Genomic DNA, 22,983 nt, shown 5'->3' with positions numbered 1-22,983 from the left:
CTGTAATACCAGAGCTGTCAAATCAAGGAAGAGATGCGCAGAGATGGATGGAAAACAAGTGAATTGCTTGGCCACACTGAGGGTGCACTGAATTGCTTGGCCACACCGAGGGTGCACTGAACTGCTTGGCCACACCGAGGGTGCACTGAACTGCTTGGCCACACCGAGGGTGCTCTGAACTGCTTGGCCACACCGAGGGTGCTCTGAACTGCTTGGCCACACCGAGGGTGCTCTGAACTGCTTGGCCACACCGAGGGTGCTCTGAACTGCTTGGCCACACCGAGGGTGCCTGTGCTTGGTTTGAACAGAGATCCCTACCAATGTAAGTGAATGAGGAACCTGTGACACCCCCACCTCAACCATGTGAACGAACTGGTAGTGCTCTTGCTTGGCCACTATTTATTATCGTATTTATTTTCCTCCTTTTTATGCCATTAAAAACAGCATTCTGCTCTTGAAAAAGTATTTAAAAAAAAAACCAAAAACAAAAAAAACAGAAACCATAACGGAACATACAGTGGGGCAAAAAAGTATTTAGTCAGTCACCAATAGTGCAAGTTCCACCACTTAAAAAGATGAGAGGCGTCTGTAATTTACATCATAGGTAGACCTCAACTATGGGAGACAAACTGAGAAAAAAAAATCCAGAAAATCACATTGTCTGTTTTTTTATCATTTTATTTGCATATTATGGTGGAAAATAAGTATTTGGTCAGAAACAAAATTTCATCTCAATACTTTGTAATATGTCCTTTGTTGGCAATGACAGAGGTCAAACGTTTTCTGTAAGTCTTCACAAGGTTGCCACACACTGTTGTTGGTATGTTGGTCCATTCCTCCATGCAGATCTCCTCTAGAGCAGTGATGTTTTTGGCTTTTCGCTTGGCAACACGGACTTTCAACTCCCTCCAAAGGTTTTCTATAGGGTTGAGATCTGGAGACTGGCTAGGCCACTCCAGGACCTTGAAATGCTTCTTACGAAGCCACTCCTTCGTTGCCCTGGCGGTGTGCTTTGGATCATTGTCATGTTGAAAGACCCAGCCACGTTTCATCTTCAATGCCCTTGCTGATGGAAGGAGGTCTGCACTCAAAATCTCACGATACATGGCCCCATTCATTCTTTCATGTACCCGGATCAGTCGTCCTGGCCCCTTTGCAGAGAAACAGCCCCAAAGCATGATGTTTCCACCACCATGCTTTACAGTAGGTATGGTGTTTGATGGATGCAACTCAGTATTCTTTTTCCTCCAAACACGAAAAGTTGTGTTTCTACCAAACAGTTCCAGTTTGGTTTAATCAGACCATAGGACATTCTCCCAAAACTCCTCTGGATCATCCAAATGCTCTCTAGCAAACTTCAGACGGGCCCGGACATGTACTGGCTTAAGCAGTGGGACACGTCTGGCACTGCAGGATCTGAGTCCATGGTGGCGTAGTGTGTTACTTATGGTGGGCCTTGTTACATTGGTCCCAGCTCTCTGCAGTTCATTCACTAGGTCCCCCCGCGTGGTTCTGGGATTTTTGCTCACCATTCTTGTGATCATTCTGACCCCACGGGGTGGGATTTTGCGTGGAGCCCCAGATCGAGGGAGATTATCAGTGGTCTTGAATGTCTTCCATTTTCTAATTATTGCTCCCACTGTTGATTTCTTCACTCCAAGCTGGTTGGCTATTGCAGATTCAGTCTTCCCAGCCTGGTGCAGGGCTACAATTTTGTTTCTGGTGTCCTTTGCCAGCTCTTTGGTCTTCACCATAGTAGAGTTTGGAGTCAGACTGTTTGAGGGTGTGCACAGGTGTCTTTTTATACTGATAACAAGTTTAAACAGGTGCCATTACTACAGGTAATGAGTGGAGGAAAGAGGAGACTCTTAAAGAAGAAGTTACAGGTCTGTGAGAGCCACAAATCTTGATTGTTTGTTTCTGACCAAATACTTATTTTCCACCAGAATATGCAAATAAAATGATAAAAAAACAGACAATGTGATTTTCTGGTTTTTTTTTTCTCAGTTTGTCTCCCATAGTTGAGGTCTACCTCTGATGTAAATTACAGACGCCTCTCATCTTTTTAAGTGGTGGAACTTGCACTATTGCTGACTGACTAAATACTTTTTTGCCCCACTGTATGTATACAGTGTAACAGAACTATTTCCTTTTTAAAGACCCTGCCATGGTACTAGGAGAAACATGGTAGAAGCGCTGGATATCAACACGTCCTGGGGTTCATTCCTGCATTTTTACTGACCCGAACCAATTAGTATCTGAGCTTTTTAAGCGTTTATATGGACGAATTATGGCGATTTAAACCTGGCCCAATGCGCACTGAAGCACCAGGTTACGTTTTATTAGAGGTAAACAAAAAATACAAATCAAATAATGAATATCTTGCAACTACTAGATCTCTAAGGTGTAATTATTCATGATTTACTTCAGCTGTGGTGCGATTTCGTACTTGTGTCTTTATTCTGATGTGCACCGTATTTCTGTAGTCTGTATATATATATATTTTTTGTCCCTTTTGGCTCTGCTTTCCTAAGACTTTTACAGCTACATCAAAACAATACAAGAGTCCAAGTATTGGTTCGTAGTGATACAAGGAATGGCTCCGCTCCTTGTCGGTGTGGCAGCTTAATCCTGGGTTAACCTTTTTACACATGGGATCTCCTCCTGGCTCTTGCTGCCTTATGAAATGTGTGTTTGATTGCAGCTGGTTAATCCCGATCATCTCCTGCTTATCTCATTGCCTCAGATCAGGACATCTCACACAGACCCGACTTCTGCAGACAGATGGGAGCCAGTTATATAACTTGCCAGCCTCTGTCTTGCTCCTCAGTCTGTCGTTGCATTGTGCCAGTTACCCTTCTGGGGTCTTAAGAACTCCTGCCAACTCTGAGGTCCATTTTTATTAAAAGTGGAGACTCATTGTTCAAAATACACTGTAAAAATAAGAATTAGGTAATACTTGAGGCCCCCTGATCGCTGCAGTCACAGCATGCATGATGATGAGAGGGGAGCAGGCCCTATAGTGGTCATGTTAGGGCATTAGATCACTTGGCGTGGGCATAAGGGATCTCTGTCTAGTTCCCAGTGTGACACTATTACTTAATAACTGGTCATGGAGAGGTCTTCTTCCCATGGCATGATGGTGCGTTACATGTCAAATATATAAACATGTCACCTGAATTGTCTCACATCCTGTCGGGTTTGATAAGAAGTTAGCAAAAGCCGGCAATTGAATTACGGGCTCTTATGCTCTCTAGCGCTGTATTAAATATATATATTATATCTCTACCTATACTATGTGTATATATCTATTCTGTCCAATCTATTCTAACCGAAGTCAATTTTTTTCATTTTTTGTGCGTTTTTTTCTTTTTACCTTATTATAAGGAACCATTGGACTGTTGGTTGGAAAAGCTTTGCACACTATTGAGGAATTTGATGGTGCGGTTTCAATTTTTTCATTATATACTGTACATACATTGTACACGTATATACTACAGGAAATTAAGGTAACGGAGCTTCGGTGACTAGTGGTGCCGTCACCGAAGCTGCGCAGCCTGGTGGCATAAACTCATATGAACTGTAGCATGAGAATTTTTCTGAATATTTTCTCGCGCTACAGAGTTCATGAGTTTATGCCACCAGGGGGCGCAGCTTCGGTGACGGCACCGCAAGTCCCCGAAGCTCCGTTACCTTAATTTCATTCATTCTCCAGTCTCTTACAGCCAGGAGCAGTCGCATTAGCACCGCTCCTGGTTGTTACTGTATTTAACCCGTTCAGATGGATTTACATCGTGGGACATGATTGTACGGCGGACAGGTATGGGATATTGTTGCTTTTTTATTTTCCTTTTTCTTTTTTTTTCAGGAGAACGAGGGTCGTTAGTTGGATTGAGTGTACAATAAAGAATAATAAAACCTCATGTGTTTATTTATTTCATTAAAAAACTTTATTCTTAATGTGTGTGTTTTTGTAACCCTTTACTAATATTGGCTTAATAATGGATAGGTGTCTTATTGACCTCTCTCCATTTTTAACCAAGCTTAATGTCACCTTCCAATAGCAAGGTGACATTAACCCCTAATTACCCCAATTCCCACTGCTACAGGGGAGTGGGAAGAGAAGGGCAAAGTGCCGCAATAGGCGCACCTTAATGATGTGCCTTTTCTGGGGTGGCTGGGGGCAGATGTTTTTAGCCGGGGGGGGGGGGGGGGGGGGGCGCAATAACCATGGTCCCTCTCCAGGCTATTAATATCTGCCCTCAGTCACTGGCTTTCCCACTCCCACCCACACACACACTCTACTAACATTAATATTGAGGAATATGTAAAAATATAACGGATATGAAATGGTTTACTGTATGTAAACCATGTCTCATATCCTGTCGGGTTTTTTGGAGAAAAAATTGCATCCTCGCATTGAATACGGATCACTGTTCAGGAACTTTTCTGTGTATCTCGGACCGTAAAAAACGAACCGTATTTTTATACATTAGGTCTGACCCCGGCCTAATGCGCCATACTGTATGTATGACTCGTGTTTGTGGCTACTGTAGGGTTTTTGTTTAATGCAAATTTTGAACGTGCAAATTGTTATTTCTTGAGTTCTTCCTCCTTTTCTTATGTACAGATTCAGATTTTTTTTTTTTAGGTCAGGCATTTTCAGTGTTTTGTGTTTTTTTTTTTTTTTTTTTTTTATTTTATTTTATTTTTTTTTATAAATAAAGCTTGTGTTTTTATTTATGCACTTGGACCTCAGTCTGTTTTCTGTCTTTTGCTTTGGTGATTTCATTATATGTATATGTTGATTATACCCTGTTTTACTTTTCTACACATTAAGTCACAGCAAAAAAAAAGTTTTTCCTCCTCATATGGTGTTTATTTTATTTTTTCTTTAAATAATGGTTGCCATATGCAAGCTGTATGACATTCACTTAGAGCTTTATGTGACCTGGAAAAATGAGTGTCTTATAAATGGCCCCTTAATGCTATGATATGCAACAATGGCAGAGAATATAGAGCACAAAGCACTTGCAATGTAAAACACCATAGAAACACTAAATCAGCCATTATATTGTGCGGCGCTATTGAAATTTGTAGATCAAAGTGGGGTAAGCTTCAGTTTCCCAGGTGATGTGAAAGTCTACGTCCCACATACCCCGCCAGCCTGAGCTAATGCATCATTAAGAAATAAATATATGGACGGCTTTTAGACTCTATGAAGGCTTCCCTACAGAGGGCCGGCCTCCTCTCCTGATATGTTTTTGTTTTGTTTTAGTAAATACTTTGTATTTCTGATCAAATGGCTATCCTGGAGCATCTTTTAGAAACTGCTTTGGGCTGCTCCTCTTTTGTCATTCCTGTGAATTTTCGTAATAAATTGATAACTAAGGAACAAAATGTACGGTCACGTCCTCTTAAAGGGAACCTGTCACCTGAATTTGGCGGGACCAGTTTTGGGTCATATGGGTGGGGTTTTCGGGTGTTTGATTCACCCTTTCCTTACCCGCTGGCTGCATGCTGGCCGCAATATTGGATTGAAGTTCATTCTCTGTCCTCCGGAGTACACGCCAGCGCAAGGCAATATTGCGGCCAGCATGCAGCCATCGAGTAAGGAAAGGGTGAATCAAACACCCGAAAACCCCGCCCATATGACCCAAAACTGGTCCTGCCAAATTCAGGTGACAGGTTCCCTTTAAGAAGGGAAACCAGTTTATGTAAGTATTAATAGGCGGAATATCGGAGGAACTGCACAAAACAGATAAGATGGTAATTTCATTGGGGTAAGCAAGTATGTATGATTAGTAGTGATGATTGAATATACTCGTTACTCGAGATTTCCCGAGCATGCTCAGGTGACCTCTGAGTATTTTTTAGTGCTCTGAGATTTAGTTTTCATCGCCGCAGCTGAATGATTTACATCTATTAGCCATCATAAGTACATGTGGAGGTTGCCTGGTTGCTAGGGAATCCCCACATGTATTCAAGCTGGCTAGTAGCTGTAAATCATTCAGCTGGGGTGATGAAAATTAAATCGCCGAGCACTAAAAAATACTCGGAGGTCACCCGAGCGTGCTCGGGAAATCTCGAGTAACGAGTATATTCGCTCATCATTAATGATTAATAAAGTTTAAAAAAATAAAAAATAAATTATGGATCTCAGAATATGGTGGCACAAGCAAAAAAATAAATAAAAATATTTATATAAAATTTGGATCCGAGATTTAGGAGTGACCAACAGAGTGCGTGGGAAAGGTTGTTCCCATACTGCAGCTGGAGTTTTCAGGCCTAACAGCAGCTGGGTTAGCTTAGCAGGGTTGAGTTGTATCTCAGAATATGGTGGCACAAGCAAATATATGTGTGTGTGTGTATGTATATACATATGTATGTATGTGTGTGTGTGTGTGTGTGTGTGTATGTATATATGTGTGTATGTATGTGTGTGTGTGTATGTATGTATGTATGTATGTATATATGTGTATATAATAAATATATATATATATATATATATATATATATATATATATATATATATATATATATAATCTTATTTCCAACTTGCTATGTGGTTTGGTATCACGGTAATCATACTAACCAGGAAAAATCATGCTACAAAATCATTTTTACCGTACAGTGCCTAAAGAAAAAAGTTGCGACTCTTGGAAAAAGAGGAAGAAAAAGTGAAAGGTACTGTACATTTATGCTGATAGCGGCATATCATTTCCCCCAGTTAGTAGTAGGAGATATAACAAGGTTACCAGATAGAGAGCTTCCCAGACTAGGTAAGTAATATGACGTAAAAGTCACATGTTCTGGAGGGAACTGTTTTCTGCTGTCATATTTCAGTAATTGGTTATTCTAATCCAGTTACTGGACCCATCTGTACATGGCAAGACTTATGCATCAAGGAAAATTGGGGACATGCTGCTGGTGACAAGTGTCTAGCGGGATAATTATGTTTCAGTCCCAATTAGAGAACACCCTGCAGATGGCTACATTGGATTTTTGGCTTCTAGTATAATACAATATACTTGCAGCACTTGTGTGGAGACTATGAATATTTTGGTTGCTTGTTGTGCATTACTCTGCATGAAATTTTATCACTTTGTTTGTGATGAATGCCAAGCTGTCACCGATGGGGGCTTTTAAACCCGCGTGGTCCTTAAATGAACAGGTCGCTATGCTTAAAACATCTTATCTTGAACTGCTTATTAAGCTGCTACTGCCTGGAATACAGAGATTGGTGAGGCTGCTACATTTACCTTGTTTCAAATGTAAACCGCCCCACAGACAGTCAAAGGTACAAATGCTGTGAAAAACATGGGTAGTATTTGGACTAATTCACAAGTCCATTTTTCGTGTACAAGTGGCACAATGTGGGAGATGTATTAAAACTGCTGCAAAGAAAAAAAGTAAAGTAACCAAGAAATAATTGCACTGCTGAGCAAGCGTATAGGTTTATGGAGTTTCCAGAAGAATAGCCGGTGAGCATTTCGCGGACATCCAGACTGCATGGCCAGCTTTTTTAATTTCCATTTGGAAATGTTTGTATTTTTCCATTCAAACAGTGCAAACATTGGTTTATAAAAAGGAAATAATGGAAAGTGAAATTCTATTACTCACCGAAAGGATAACAAAAAATACATATTGGAAAAAAGGAGCCGCCTGACTATAATCGGTGATATCTTTCCATTGTATTGTAAGAGGCCATTTCCCAAAGTATTGGCTAATGCTGGATCTGTGCAATAGATTTTGTGCGTCACAAATTTTAGCTCTTTAAACCCATATTGATTTATATAACCATCTTGAAAAAAAGTAATCCATTAGAGAGCAGAAATGTTAGGAGTATCCAAATCAACAGTTTGGTATATTCTGCAGAAGAAAGTGTTCACTATTGAACTTGGGAACTCCAAAAAGGCATGGACGTCCACAGAAGAGAAGTGGTTGATGATGGCAGAATCCTTTCCATGGTGAAGAAAAGCCCCTTTACAGTATCCACCCAAGTGTAGAACACTACTGGAAGTGTTTCGGTGTCTAACTCCTCCATAAAGAGAAGACTTCATGAGCGCACATACAGAGGGTTCACCACAAGGTGCAAACCATTAATCATCTGTAAAAATAGGCCAGAATCGACTTTGCCAAAACAAAAATCTAAAGAACACAACCTCGTTCTGAAAAAGCATGCTTTGGATAGATGATACTAAGATCAACCTGTACCAGAATGATGGGAATAAAAGTATGGTGACGATTTGTATCCTGGAGATCTATAAAATGCTGTCTGGAGACTTGGGTCTTCACACATAATGGCAGTACAACCCAAGTACATTGTATGAAGTTAGAGGGATGGTCCACTTTATCTTTACAAATGTGTTTTGAGCATGGTTGAGATACTTCCTGATACATAATTATTACAGCTCCTTATACTACACGTTAGTGCCGCCATCATCATACTGCACTGCTTTTCTGTTCTCAAATTGCCGCTGACTGGGTGAGTGTAAACAGGTATGAGGATGCAACCGCGCAGAATGAGGACTCAGTAGTCACTTGACTAAGGCTACTTTCACACTAGCGTCGGGAACAACCCGTCGCTGCGCGTCGGGCCGACGTTCCCGACGCTAGTGTGGTCTCCGCCGCACAACGGGGGCAGCGGATGCATATTTTCCACGCATCCGCTGCCCCATTGTGAGGTGCGGGGATGTGCGGGGAGGTGGGGGCGGAGTTCCGACTGCGCATGCGCAGTCGGAAAAAGCGGACCGTCGGGAGCAAAAAACGTTACATGTAGCGTTTTGTTTTCCCGACGGACCGCTACCATACGCCCAAACGCCGCCAAACGCATTCACCGTTTGGAAATGCGTCGCAAATGCGTCGCAAATGCGTCGCTAATGTTACTCTATGACGAAACAACGTATCCAGCAAAAACTTTTGCTGGATGCGGCGTTTCGCAAAAACGACGCATTTGCGACGTATTGCAGTTAACGCTAGTGTGAAAGTAGCCTAACAGATATATATTTGATGCTTACAGCACAATATCAAAGGGGAAAACAAACAATCAAAATAGTCAATTATTATACAATGAGAATACCGCAATTTGGCTATACTGATTATTAACACAATTTTGTTCACGCACCATTGTTCTGTTAAAAGTGAATGACTAGTATTGTCAGGGGTATCGTAGGCCTACCTCGACCAAAAAGGCGTCATGTTACTATTGGGCCCGTCACCGTTGTTACTCTTAGGCAATACGAACTGTCGTACAGGCTTCAACGGAAGTCTACAATGCTATACAAGTCTGTTATCCGTCAGTCACTTTGCACACCTGTTGTGCTGGCTGCCAACTGTTACATCTTACACATCCGTTTTCTGCAGGCCTAGTAGGCTCTCTCAGCCCTGGCAGTGCTTACACTTCTCGGGTCTCCAAAGCTCTTGTCTGTAGTCTCCGGTTCTGGTCACACTATTCCTCCCTCTGATCTGGTCACTCCATTCCTCACTTGGATCTGGTTACTCAAGGAGGCGGCTATGTCAACAGCACTGCACCTCACGTCCGTACCGGCATAGGTCCAGGCGCCGACTACCCCTCTTCTTTGCCCTCTTGATCCTTTTATAATTAATCACTGGGCCACAGCTGTCGCCTGACCTGGTGTCCCCTCCAATCTCTTCCCCCTTAGGAACCATGTACTTCACTCTACAATTCCTGCTGATGCAGTTCTTGCTACCCTCTCTTGCCCTGCAAAATTTGACCATCAAATGGCAGAGCCTGCTTGCCAACACTCTAGTAGACCTCAAGCTGTGGAAATCTCTCATTTGTTAATTTAATTATAGGAACACGTACCCAAACCTGTCTGTCAACTTGCTCCCGCAGAAAATCGGCTTTCCCATTCTTATATTCTCCCAGTTTCAATTTGAGAAGGCTGATGGACCGATCTAGTCACATGCTCCTCCGTGACCTGCCATTTTTTAGTCGCTATGTGGAATGCTAGACTAGCAATAACGCTATATATATGTATGTATGTATGTAGGTATGTATGTAGGTATGTGTGTGTATGTGTATGTATGTATGTATGTATATATATATATATATATATATATATATATATATATATATATATATATATATATATATATATATATATATTTTTTTTTTATTCGGAAGTGTCAAAAAGTTGTTTCTCCCAATACATTTGGTAAGCTAAAAGATAAAGTAGCTGAAATGGTCCTCCTTGAGAATACATTCTACAACCCACTTATAGAGCTGGATGGTTCATCCACAGACCGCATAGCTATATGCTACAGTATATGGGGCCTTGATGGTACGGTAGATATACCGCCAGCTCTCAGTAGATACGGTTACTATGGTGGAAAGCTCCTTGAATTGTTCCTATGGTGGAAAGCTGACAAGTACAACATATTCCAAGATCTTTGAAAGTCTTCCGACGTTGAATACAGTAATTTGCATAGAAAGGAAAGAATGGGGTCAAAGAATTTGAGATGTCTCCTAATTGCCATCTTCTTTTCTAGCACAGTCTATATACTATTCCGCACTCCCATATATCTACCCTTACATAGGGTATATGTACGTCAGTAACTGAAGTGGCTCCTATTGAAAGGTGACTCCGTTATAGAGAAGAATGACGATATCAAAGGGTTAAAGTGGAAAATGTGCAGAAAGTAATGCGGCTGCTGGAGAACCCGCTGTAGATCCTGTTATAAATCACTATGACTGAATACATTAATCACACCGGTAGAGAGGACTGTGCCACGCTCACATACCGTCCTCACCCTCGTGGGTAGAGGAGCTGCCATTCCCAGTGGGGCTTCATTTCATGCCCATTCTTAAAAATAATTTTTAATGAGCAGTGTCATTGTGTAGGGAATATACATTTACATTTCCCAGCTGCTCATTTAGCTGCGTATAAATGTTTCATTATCCATCACATATAATGCGAAAATTTCCACACAACAAAATGGTGATTGTGTCTTTCACTCATGTGGATGTGATTGGAATTACTCTTTTTACACCAGTTTTACTGCTTTGTGGGCATGAAGCAATGTAAAGTGCTCTGTCTGCTCCCATTAGGGTTACCATTAGTGATGACGAGCTCACGTGCTGGGATAAGGTGTTATCTGGGCATGGTCGGGGGCTAAACGAGTGCTCTGCGTGCTCGAAAAAAGAAGTTTGAGTCCCTGCGGCTGCATGTCTCGCGGCTGTTCGACAGCTGCAACACATGCATGGATTGCCTGTTCGTTAGTCAATCCCTGCATGTGTTGCAGCTGTCGAACAGCCGCGAGACATGCAGCCGCGGGGACTCGTACATATTTAGAGCACGCAGAAGACACTTGGCTGGTACAGGAGCATGCTGAGATGACACCTTATCTGAGCACGTTCGCTCATCACTTGTTACCATATATGCCAATCAGGCTATAGGAAAAAAAAAATAAAATTAAAAAAATCCACTAGCAATATAAATCCTTTAAATTTATTATGCTATGGATTTGAAAATTTAAAAATGCATGTATATGCAGTACGTGTCAAAAGTTTGGACACACCTGTTCATGCGCTCTGCCGTGCATCATTTTCGGGCGTGTATGCCTCCTGGAGGTGGATAGTCGGGTGCCGTTTACTACGTCTGAGTGTCTGCCTCCAGTTGGCATACACGCTCGAAAGTGATGCATGGCCGAGAGCACGTTTGCTCAGCAGCACCATTAGTCTATGGCCCCTTCACATGCGTCCGAATCCTGGGGGGGGCTCAATAGCCACCGAACGGGTGCCGAAACACAATGTGAAAACCTATATGGTAATGAAACTGTACGCAGTAAGTTCCCTCTGGTGGCAGCTAATTTGTAGTCAGTTTGTTAAATCCAGGGTAAAAAAAAAATCACTTTATCCCAAATTTAAAAAAAAATGGTGAGCCAATTATTTTTGGCCCCATTTGCAATTGTTTTAGTTGCCAATTGGAGTAGAATTTCCTTTTCATACATAAAGTATGAATATTTGGTAAAAATGCATGCTTCCATAAAATATGCTTGCTGTGTTTTTTTTAATTTTTTTAATTTTTTTTTACCAGGCAATCCATTATTAGAATTCACATTTACACACACAAACGCCTTTTAAAGACTAAATCAATGTTCAGGAGAATGCATGCTGTTGATGGACTGGCTAAAATTGATCGTTGGTATCCTCCATGAATAGGAGTTCAGCATAGAAATTGACTGTCTGCTCTGAATGGCAGCGGCAGGTGTTCTCATTTTTAATCTATGTATATTTTCAATCACTTGGGTTAATTTATGGATTCATGCCTAGGACAGGCTTAGGCTTGTAGTACCCAACATATATTAAAGTGTTATTCCCATATTCGTAGATGGACATTGTCGGATAGTGCTTGTATTACATAAAAAAAATAAAAATAAATAATAAAAAAAAAAAATTGCCATTTTACTTCTTACTAAAATTTGCAGCTGTTCTTGAGATATTAACACTTTTTTTTCTTTTGGTCACAGCTTGTTGCCTAGGAGACCGACCACTGCTGCAGTCTAGCTTGACAGCTGTGCTCTGCAGCTGGCCAGGGTCAGGAGGTAATGGCATGTTTCAGCAATCCTGGCTGGATTCAGAGCAGCATTTACAAGCTCAATAGAAAAACACTTGAAAGCACGCTACTCATGTTCTGCGGTCTAGCAGTGGTGGTCGGTCTCTCTGGCAACTAGGTGTAAACAAAAAAAAGTGTTGTAAGCAGTTAATTGCAAAGTTGCTTGTCATTACAAGCACTAAGCAACAATACCTATTTATGAAGTTTGGAATAAATCCTTTAATGCTTGACTATTAATTCTTGAGGCCTCGACTCAAGATTTGTGGCCTTAATGACCAAACTGAATTTCAGTCCCAAGTTTGCTCAGTGTGTTAACTGGCAATGCCTGAGGATATAAACTAATGAGAAGAAATTCCTCTGTGGGGAAAAAAGATGGCTATTTTTGTTTTAGTTTTGGTCTGAGGTGTTCTTCCAGATCAAGGCCTCATATATCAAATCTCTAGGAGTAAAACTGTCTGTTGCCCATAGCAACCAATCAGAGCCCGGCTTTCATTTTTCCAGAGTCATTTAAGAAATAAAAGTGTAGTTCTGATTGGTTGCTATGGGCAACAAAGATGATTTTACTACTAAGGCCTACATTTTTTTTTTATAGAGGAAGATTTATAATTTTCACATCAAATTTCTGAACATTTTGGGAATTTTCAGATTTATATCATACAGAAATCCTCTTTCATGTACTAAACTATTCCGGAAAAAAACAAACATGAAAGCTGTGCTCAGATTGGTTCCCATAAGCAACAGTGCCAGTCTTGCTATTAGTTTTGATAAACAATACTTTAATACCTTTTTTTTTTTTTAAGCTTTTACGAACACATTTTTGTGAACAAAATACACTGCTCAAAAAAAATAAAGGGTTCACTAAAATCCCACATCCTAAATATCACTGAATGAAATATTCTAGTTACAAATATTTATTTATTACATAGTGGAATGTGTTGAGAACAGTAAAACATAAAAATTATCAATTTAAATAAAAATTTATATCCCATGGAGGTCTGCATTTGGAATGATACTCAAAATCAAAGTGGAAAATCAAATTACAGGCTGATCCAACTTCAGTGGAAATGCTTCAAGACAAATGATGCTCAGTAGTGTGTGTGGCCTCCATGTGCCTGTATGAAATCCCTACAATGCCTGGGCATCCTCTTGATGAGGCAGCGGATGTTCTCCTGAGGGATCTCCTCCCAGACCTGGATTAAAGCATCAGTCAACTCCTGGATGGTCTGTGGTGCTACGTGGCGTTGGTGGATGGAGCGAAACATGATGTCTCAGATGTACTCGATTGGATTCAGATCTGGGCAATGGGTGGGACAGTCCATTGCTTCAATGCCTTCATCATGCAGGAACTGCTGACACAGTACAGCCGTATGAGGCCTAGGATCGTCATGCATCAGAAAGAACCCAGAGCCCACTTCACCAGCATATTGTCTCACAATGGGTCTGAGGATCTCATCCCGGGACCTAATGGCAGTCGGGATATTTTTTTGAGCAGCGTATATACTTTTTTTTTTCACCATTTTTAGTCTCCTTAAAGGGGTTGTTCAGGACTTTTACAATGATGGCCTATCCTTAGGATAACACTGGTCTACAGAAAAAAAAAAAACAATTTCTGGCATGGACTTTAAGAACAGTTTTAGACTAATTTGAGGGTGCTGAATTCAAATCCGATCTTATAATGTCTCTATCACATCATGTTTTTGCGCTACAGGTATATAGCCCATTTGCAAGAATTACATGATAAATATAAGTAGTGTATGAAAAGTGCCGGTTTATACGGTTCACTAAGGTAAATTTAGTTTTCATTTAGTCTCCAAATAAATGTGAGAATATCTTTGTTTTCTTAGAACATGCATAATTCCCATTTGTTATGATAACACCATTGTTTTCTGTGCTACTGGGACAGTAGAGCTACAGCAGAGCATTGGGTGAAAACTGAATGGCCTCAGCGACAGAGTTTGGCATCTGGCGATAAGAATGTCATCCATGATCCTCTAGTGGATAGGAAGGACATTGTCTTTCCTCCCTTACACATAAAACTTGGATTGATGAAGCAGCTCGTCAAAGCTCTCAATCACAGTGGAGAATGCTTTAACTATATATGTTCAACTTTTCCTGGTCTTAGTGAAGAGAAGAAAAAGGCTGGAATATTTGATGGACCTCAAATAAGCACACTTATGAGAAACCCAATTTATCACATCAATGAATGAGACAGAAGAAAGAGCTTGGAATGCATTTTGTAATGTGCTGCAGAATTTTCTAGGGAATAAGAAAGCGGACAACTATGAAGAGATTGTGGAAGAGCTACTAATGAGTCTGCGAAATCTTGGATGTAGAATGAGTATCAAGATTCACTATTTACACAGCCATTTGGACTTTTTTCCAGAGAACCTTGGGGATGTGAGCGAGGAACAAGGGGAGCTTTTTCATCAGGACATTAAAACAATGGAAGAACGGTATCAAGGCCGGTGGGACTCACATATGATGGCTGACTATTGTTGGAGCTTGATGAGAGACAACCCAGAAGCTGGACATCACAGATCAGCCAAGAAAAGAAAGTTCAAATAACTGCCATTTGTCATTCATCTGTGTGCCATATATATGTGTTTTTATATTTTGTAGTTTAATTCTGTAAGTATATTTGATTTGCTGTACATAGACTTTGTAATCTTTGTTATTCCTTGATTAAAAATATACAATGTAGTATCAAAAATCATGTGTTTTTATCATAAAACATTAGGAGTAATTTTCATCAAAAATTGAAAAATCTTGAAATCCTGATGTGATAGCCAAAAACTGAGTTCATATTCGTAATTAGCAGCCAAAATTGACTTAAAATATGTTTTAAAACCTTTTGCCAGAAAAATTGCGTTGACCAGGGTAATTCATCGATGTCTGAGTGGGGGGTATGAAACCCAGTAGCCTTGACAATAAGCTGTTCCCAGTGTTGCCGGCAGGTGGATTTACTCATTTACGGAGCTGCACAGCTCCATCGACTGTATACTGGCCGTGACTGGGTACTGCACATCCGCCCTCTATTGAAATCAATAGGGAGCTGACGTCAGTACCTGGCTGTGGCCATTAGTCTGTCGACAAAGCTGTGCAGCTCCGTAATTGAGAAGTTCCGGTCGCCACAATCTCTGGTAACGGCTGATCAGTGTGGGTGCTGGGTGGCGCAACCTCACAGATCAGACAATGAGGACCTGTCCCAAGCTTAGGCCATCAATGTTGGTCCCAGACAACCCCTTTAAAAAAATAAATAAATCTATATTGCTATCGATCTGTGGAGTTTTATGGAGCCCTAATTATAAATAGAGGTTAAAGTGTGTGGGGAAAATACTGTGCTATAGTATTCCACAAATTTCTATATATATATATGGTGGCATGCATTGGATCTTCATAGTAGATTCTGTATACATCTGCCAAAACATGTTGTACCGTGCTCCATTAAATAAACAATAATAGTCCAAATGTGTTCTCTGGGATACAGAATTGTTCTATATAAACCAGAAATAAAAATGTTTCTGCATAAAATTGGAATAGCCGATCTCTGTAGGGCAGGGGTGGACTTACCATTAGTACAACCGGTGCAAGGGCCCAACAGGTGAGGGGCGTCTTCATCGACTTCCAAAGGGGCAAGCATCTCCTGCCACAGACGCATTATCGTACGGTACGGGGCCCATATACTGTTCTCGCAACTGGGCCCTCTAATGTGTTTGCTCCTACTATAGGGTGTTTTATAATGACTTCATACAACTCCAAGCTTGTATGGAGCCATAATACAGCCAGGTACAAGAACACTTGGGTTAGGGCTACATGTGCCGTGCGACACTGAAATAATCATTCTGCCAAAAGTTTAATCTTTTGGCCTGTTTTAAGAATTTCATTTTATAGTCCCTTGAAGATTTTGAGCGATTTGCCAAAAGTCATCTGCAGAACGTGGGCGAGACTAATCCTACACAGGGTCCTTATCAGAGAGAATACCTAGAACAAGAGGGTGAGGCTTTCCCTTCCTAAGAAGCAGGTGTCACTTTTCAGTTCCTGATATTAATGCTGTCTAGCGGCTTGCAGGTTGCTTCTATTGGCCATGTAATCAATGCACTTGTCTGATTCCATCAGCCTCTCCATCCATTATTTGCTGCAGAGTCTGACAGCCGCTGGGAAGATGGGGACCAAACTGAGCGTTAGGCAAACAGCTGCTGTAAAAAATAAAAATAAAATTGAACATGGAATTAATCTGGGTTGAAATTACTATAGGAATCCAGTCTCTGTGATATATAGATGTGTCTGTAGGGCTGGCGTGCACCTTATAAGATAAATCCCAATTTAATTTTATTTTCATTACTCTCCATCCCATAACTAAGGTAAGGACTAAGAATTATTAATTTTTAATTAAATTTGCCAATATAGTTACAATGAGACCAATGCGCCCAATGGTGCAGCATATAGGGCCGGTCTGTAGATGGTAGACAACTTATGTCTTGTATTTATTCCTCTCTTCTTTTTTTTTCTTCTTCTCTATTATATGTAATGACGCACTTTGTAGATTTCAGAGATAAATTCCTGTATTTCATAAAGATTGCATTTATATTTTATTTTTGTATTTTTTTATATGGCTACAGTAATATCTAAGATGTCAGGATGCTTGAAGTGTTTCCAACCCCAGAGGTGATGAACTCTAAATTTGTGATGTTAAATGTGATTTCTTTCTATGTCTTGCTTTACCGCCTTGTATCTGAGATGCTGGGAATATAGTAGCTGGGATATCTTTTCTTTGCTCACCTTCCTGCTCTTCAGTAAACTCTCCCCGTGACAAGTCTGCTGTCAGCCCTCACACATTGCAGAATAAGATTATTAGACTGGAGACGGTCCCTGGGGTAATCGGGGGAGTTCAAGGTTGTTTTCTGTTGAAGAATCTGAAAAGTGATGTGATTTGTCTTGGATGCTAAAAGTTGGCCACTATTAAACCTTCGCTTGTCTTTAGATTGTTATGTCTACCATTTCCTTGCCAGTCTTATCAGTATTCTAGTATTGCACGTAGCAGATGACAAGTTATCTGGTGTTTTTGTTTCGGTTTTTTTTTGTTTTGTTTTTTTTAATAAATTTTAATTTACACTTTTGTCTTAACCATAAATTAATCAAAACGTCTTGACTTAAAGGGGTTGTCTACTACTTGGATAACGCCTTCTCGATCACTTAAATAATAACACCTATACTCTCCTCTGGGGCCGGCGCCGTTCCAGTGCTATAATCCCTGGTTCTCCCGGTCTATATCATGCCATCCCTGCAGCCAATCAACGGCCACTTCACTTTCCCTTCTGTTGGACATAATTGGCATCCCGAGAAAGTGATAACTTTGCTGCTCACAACCTCCGGCTGTCTGATTTGCCCAAAGGATGGAACATTAAAGTGGCTGCTAATTATCCACAGAGATGGCGTGACATGGTTATACCCAGGAGAGCCGGTGTCAACACCGCTGGAATGGCCCCTGCACCGGAGGTGAGTACAGGTATTACTTTAATTGGGGTAAACATAACATGGGAAGGGGTTGTCTGTAGTGGAAAACCCCTTAAACCCACTATGAACTTTAGATGGCTGGCAGCTATGTCACCCATCTTTCTGTGGCACGGGAGCGTTCACTCAGCTGAGTGATCCTGTGTCCTCTGAGAGAGCCTCCGCCAGAGATGTCTGCCAGAGGCTAATCTAATGTTCGAGGACCCACATACAAATTACTGTCAGCCAAGCGCATTGATATCTGAAGGTTCAGATGATGTTGGCGTAATGTTTAAGGGGCCCTTTGAAGTCCCCATACCCATTAGAGACAAGTGGGCTGAACTTGCTAACTTTAGCAGGATGGCAAACTAATGCGTGTGGGGGCTTCCAAACTTCCCAAAAGATTATGCTGGGGATAAGAAGTATCAGGCTTTGTGAATGTAAATTCACGATCCTTTTTGTTTTTTTTAGGAGAGCTCGTTTGCTGCCAGATGTGTCTGCCTCTAGTTTACTCCCCTCTCCCCACTGAACATGCTCATGGCAAACTTGTCTTATGATTTTAACAAAAGTTGTGTAATGCTCTATTTCTCCTCTGGAGGTGCTGCAGGGAAATTTAAACACTTCACTTTCGATTTTTTTCTCTGAAAATGACAACTCCTATCTTTTTTGGCAAAAATACTTCCCGTTCAAATACCAAAAAGGTCCACAAACTTACAATATTATTCTAAAGGGAATAGTATAAGGAAAATGAATCGGCCCCCAAGACTGTTTGCACTTCTTTGTATTCCATTATTATGAAGCTTGTCATTGTTGGCCTTGCTTTTAAACACTCACGCATTATTTTTGTATTGTATGTTTTGCTGCAACTTTTGCAAATCCTTAGATTGAGCTGCAATGTTTAACTGCCTAAATGTGACAGTATTGCTACGTTTACACTTTGGGGAAGAAGGGGAGATCGATTTATATATATTTTTTAAGTGAGACCTTTCCGCCTGATGAGGTGGTGGTTCCATTTTTAGCCGTGCTGTTAATTACATCAGCAGAGATTGCGTTCGAGTTCACAGCAGACTAATCAAAGCCTGTCGCCGTACTTGCTGGCAGGTTAGAGCCGAGGGATTTTTTTTATTGTCGGAAGGTGTTTAATCAGTCGCTGTCCGTTTGCAGGGATGGTGTTGCTTGTTTTCTGCAGGAGCAGCATTTTAATTGATTGGAAAATATAGTTTGTTAAAGTGCGTGAAGCTGTGAAACTTTCTGATAAATTCATCCTTGTGACGAGTCAGAGACGCAGACCTTTTCACCTTTTATTTCTGGAGTAAAAATGGTTCCAATTGTGAGTTTTTAAAAAAAAAAATTATTTGTGCATCTTATTCGTTATTTTAGTTGCGCCATTTTCTAAGATAACTTGACTTCATCTTATTTATTTTTCTGCTGTACTGGTTGTCCCATACTTTTGGTGGAATTTAAGGTAACTCCAGTCCCCTACTGGAGTATAACATCGGTGTTCATCTTAACTTTGCATAGATGAAGTCTATCGTGTAACCTTTTAAAGAATTAGCTGAAAGTTTTGTTTTTAAAAAGGTGCAAAGAATGTAAAAGATTAGGTGGAAAAAACTTTTATTTGCGTAAAATTCATTTACCCAAGTGTGCACTAGTAAGAATTTCGCAACCAAATCTACCAAGACAAAAGAAGAGTTTCTTAAATACCAAAAAACTAAAATGATGAATCTGGAGCCTTTATGTTTGTTGTCTCTGTATTTGTTTTGGCTAGGAGTTTAATCTACTGTTTCCTGGTATCCGCCAAAGGAGAGGCAACGGAATTATTATTTAATTCTGAACAGGTTCTAGATAATCAGTCTTATTGAATTTCTTATTATCTCTGTCTTCAGTTTTTTATTTTGGTGATTTGATATTTTATTATGTAGCAGCTACAGTATCGGTTCCAAAGTAGATGCAACATGCAGCACCATGTGGCTTCCAGACTCTATCTCCTGGAGAACAAAAATGGTCGGCTGTTGGAAACCCAATTTATCGGATCCTTCTCTTTTTCCCCACATCATCTGTATTGGGAGAGTTGGGTGGGAGGCTCCATACACATTAGACTGTTGAACAATCCAGCCAATGTCCACGTATTCAGACAACTTTTAGTCTAAAGGGCGTGGAGCCTTTACTGGATCTATCCCATCAATCCAAGTCTCCTGCTTTATATCATAATATTGCTTCTCTCGCCAGCGAATCTGAAATTTTCTTCTGTATCATGCTATGGCTTTTGCCCATCAATATATATAATTGACTTTTGATATTAAAAATATTGACCATTTTTTAAAAGGTTAAATTGTGGAAAAATAGACGAGCCGGAGTCAGAACCTTAACTCCACAGATTGGGTTGCCATTACATTTTGTATGTACGGTAGTAGAACCTGGGCATCCATTAGGGAACATAGAGCTTTCAGTACTATATAGAGATAGAGAGATGCTATATCTATCAAGAGTTGGTACATTTCTATTCACTCCACCCAAAACTAGCAATGACTCCAACTAAGACTCCAGAGGACAGATGGTGACCATGCGCATGATGCACTACAGCTAAGAGGCCATATTGATTATATTATACCTCCAGTTGTACAGGTCTTGTCACAATGTGACGGTCTTCAGTAAGAAAGTGGGGCCTCAAACTGTCGGACCCTAACTATCCTTGTCCTGGGGGTACTACTTGAAGGTAGAGCTGCCTGAGTCTCCGAGCTTACTATGCTCCTGTTAAACCCTGATCTGCCCCCTCCCTTGTCCCACAATAACAAAGTCGGGATAACAGAAAGCAAAAAAACATACAAAAGCACTAACCAACAATAGGGAAGAGGATAGGGACTAGGAGTAATAAGCTAAATGGGAACAGGGTCCAGGAGATGGGGAGGAGGATAGGGACCAGGAGGAATAAACTATATGGTAACAGGGTCCAGGAGATAAATACACACGTACAACAGCAAACCACAGAACATTTGTACAACATCTCTACTCCAACCACTTAGCTTTAGCACACAGCACAGGAAGATGAATCTTTTACCGGCATTTACAAAAAGGTCTGACTAGTTTATATAGGAAGAGTTAATGACCAGATCAGAAGCAGCTGAAATGGAGCTGTAGTATGTTTCTGACCAGCATAAACAGGGTCGTTACCCTCTTCAGCACCAGAGGAAACTAAATCCATTTAATATGTCACACAAATCACACCATCTCTAAAGAAGATCTTTCATTACTCGACGTGACCGTTTAACTCCAGGTCTTTCAGGGGGACGTGACACCCTTGTGACAAGTCTTCATATTACACAGTATATGTAGGTCAATATAAGAAGAAAAATTCCCTCTTTATTTTTCGTTTTGCTGAGGCATGTTGAGTGCAGTCTGCAGAACTTTGCTATAAACTGGGAAAAAAAAAGATACTAACATGTTCCACCCCAATGGACGCTGGAGATACTCTTGGCCTCAGGTACACAACCTTCAGACGCAGTGTGCATGGAGCCTAAGGCCGAATTCAGAGGTCCATGTATCATGCTCCGAATACAGATTGCAATGTGCTGACTGGCTGTCTCTCTTGACCTGAATTTGGCAGCCTCTTATATGCCTATGAGGCTGTCCAAGTTTGGGTCCAGAAACCTGCGGCCAGGCAACGCATCAAGAACGGGGGTCCTTATTTGGACTGTGATACACAGAAGTCTGAATTCAGCCCTTACGCTGGGAACACGTGAAAGGTTCTGAGTTTTGCTTGTACGGTCAAATTTCTAAAACTTACCAATTCCTCCAACCAGCTGGGAAACGGAGGGTCTTCTGCCAAACCACTCCCAGGACCCATCTGACAAGCATGTTACTGGAGTGACTGGTGCACATGAGACGCTGCCAACGTTATTAATAGGGCTGAAATAGATATGAAGCTTTAGACATTGTAGACAGTGACCATGTGGATTCTTAAAGCTGTAATAGAAAACAATAGGTCTAAATGCCTCTCAAATAAAATGGCACAATATTGTACATACTTGAACTTATGAGATCATTTTACCATTTAAAATCTTTTTTTGTTAATATTTGGCTGTTGTTATTTTGTACTATTTTTATTTTTTAATTATAGTCTGTTATATCATGGTTAAAGCTGCTACTAGAAATCTGCTGATTGCCCTTGGGAAAGGAATACATTTTCTACATTCTGCTGTCTTGTGACGTAATCTCTTAGCTCTAATTGTGTTGTAAACCGTTTTTCGTTAGTATGCTGGATCTGATTTTCATCAAAACATTTATTTTTTTTTCTTCTGTGTCCATTTGAACGATCAGTGTGTAATCCTTTCTTCTCATTTGCAAAGCCAACATTGAAGGTTACCAAGCTTCGACCTATTACAGTGAAAAATGGACAGCACTCTGATGCAACACAGATGGCATATCCGTTTTCTTTCACGAACCCATTGACTTTAATGGGCAGTTTTTATCTGCAGATCTGATCGTAATTGGACATCTCCATTTCCCCAAAAAATAAAATAAGTGTGTCAAAAGGCCCTTAGAATGTAATAGGCATATGTTCTGTGAAAAGCAAAAATGGACATCTGAATGAGGCCTTATTGACTCTAGTTTGTCTGGTTCTACTTTCAGATATAATGTCCTTATTGCTTAGACTTTCTAGAATTTTTTTTTTCTTTAAGTAATAAAAGACAGCGTCCAAGTTCCGGGTGAAAAAGTAAAACACCTTTTATATGGCAGAATAAATTTTAACAATGTTTCGACCTATCAAAAAAGGTCTTTATCAAGTTCTTGATAACGTTTCGACATGTCAAAAAGAGCTTTATCAAGTACTTGATAAAGATCTTTTTTGATAGGTCGAAACGTTGCCTTTCATGACTAAATAAATTTAGTTTTACTCTTTCATTATGTACTG

The 22,983-nt window shown here is 40.5% G+C and overlaps 2 protein-coding genes across 4 annotated transcripts in view; one reads left to right on the top strand and one right to left on the bottom strand.

Annotated features, from left to right (window-relative positions):
- Nucleotides 1-22,983, top strand: part of LRP8 (LDL receptor related protein 8) — a 146,851-nt gene that overhangs the window by 41,053 nt on the left and 82,815 nt on the right. The window lies entirely within an intron of this gene.
- Nucleotides 21,856-22,983, bottom strand: part of LOC143788598 (uncharacterized) — a 54,656-nt gene continuing 53,528 nt past the window's right edge. Inside the window, exon 3 of the transcript XR_013218677.1 lies at nucleotides 21,856-21,977. The gene's annotated coding sequence lies outside the window, so the exon portion shown is untranslated. The remainder of the gene's footprint in view (nucleotides 21,978-22,983) is intronic.

Source organism: Ranitomeya variabilis, chromosome 8 (assembly GCF_051348905.1).
Source record: "Ranitomeya variabilis isolate aRanVar5 chromosome 8, aRanVar5.hap1, whole genome shotgun sequence".
NCBI lineage: Eukaryota > Metazoa > Chordata > Amphibia > Anura > Dendrobatidae > Ranitomeya > Ranitomeya variabilis.
Note: the sequence above shows the minus strand (reverse complement) of the source record. Positions and strands in the feature narration are given on the sequence as shown.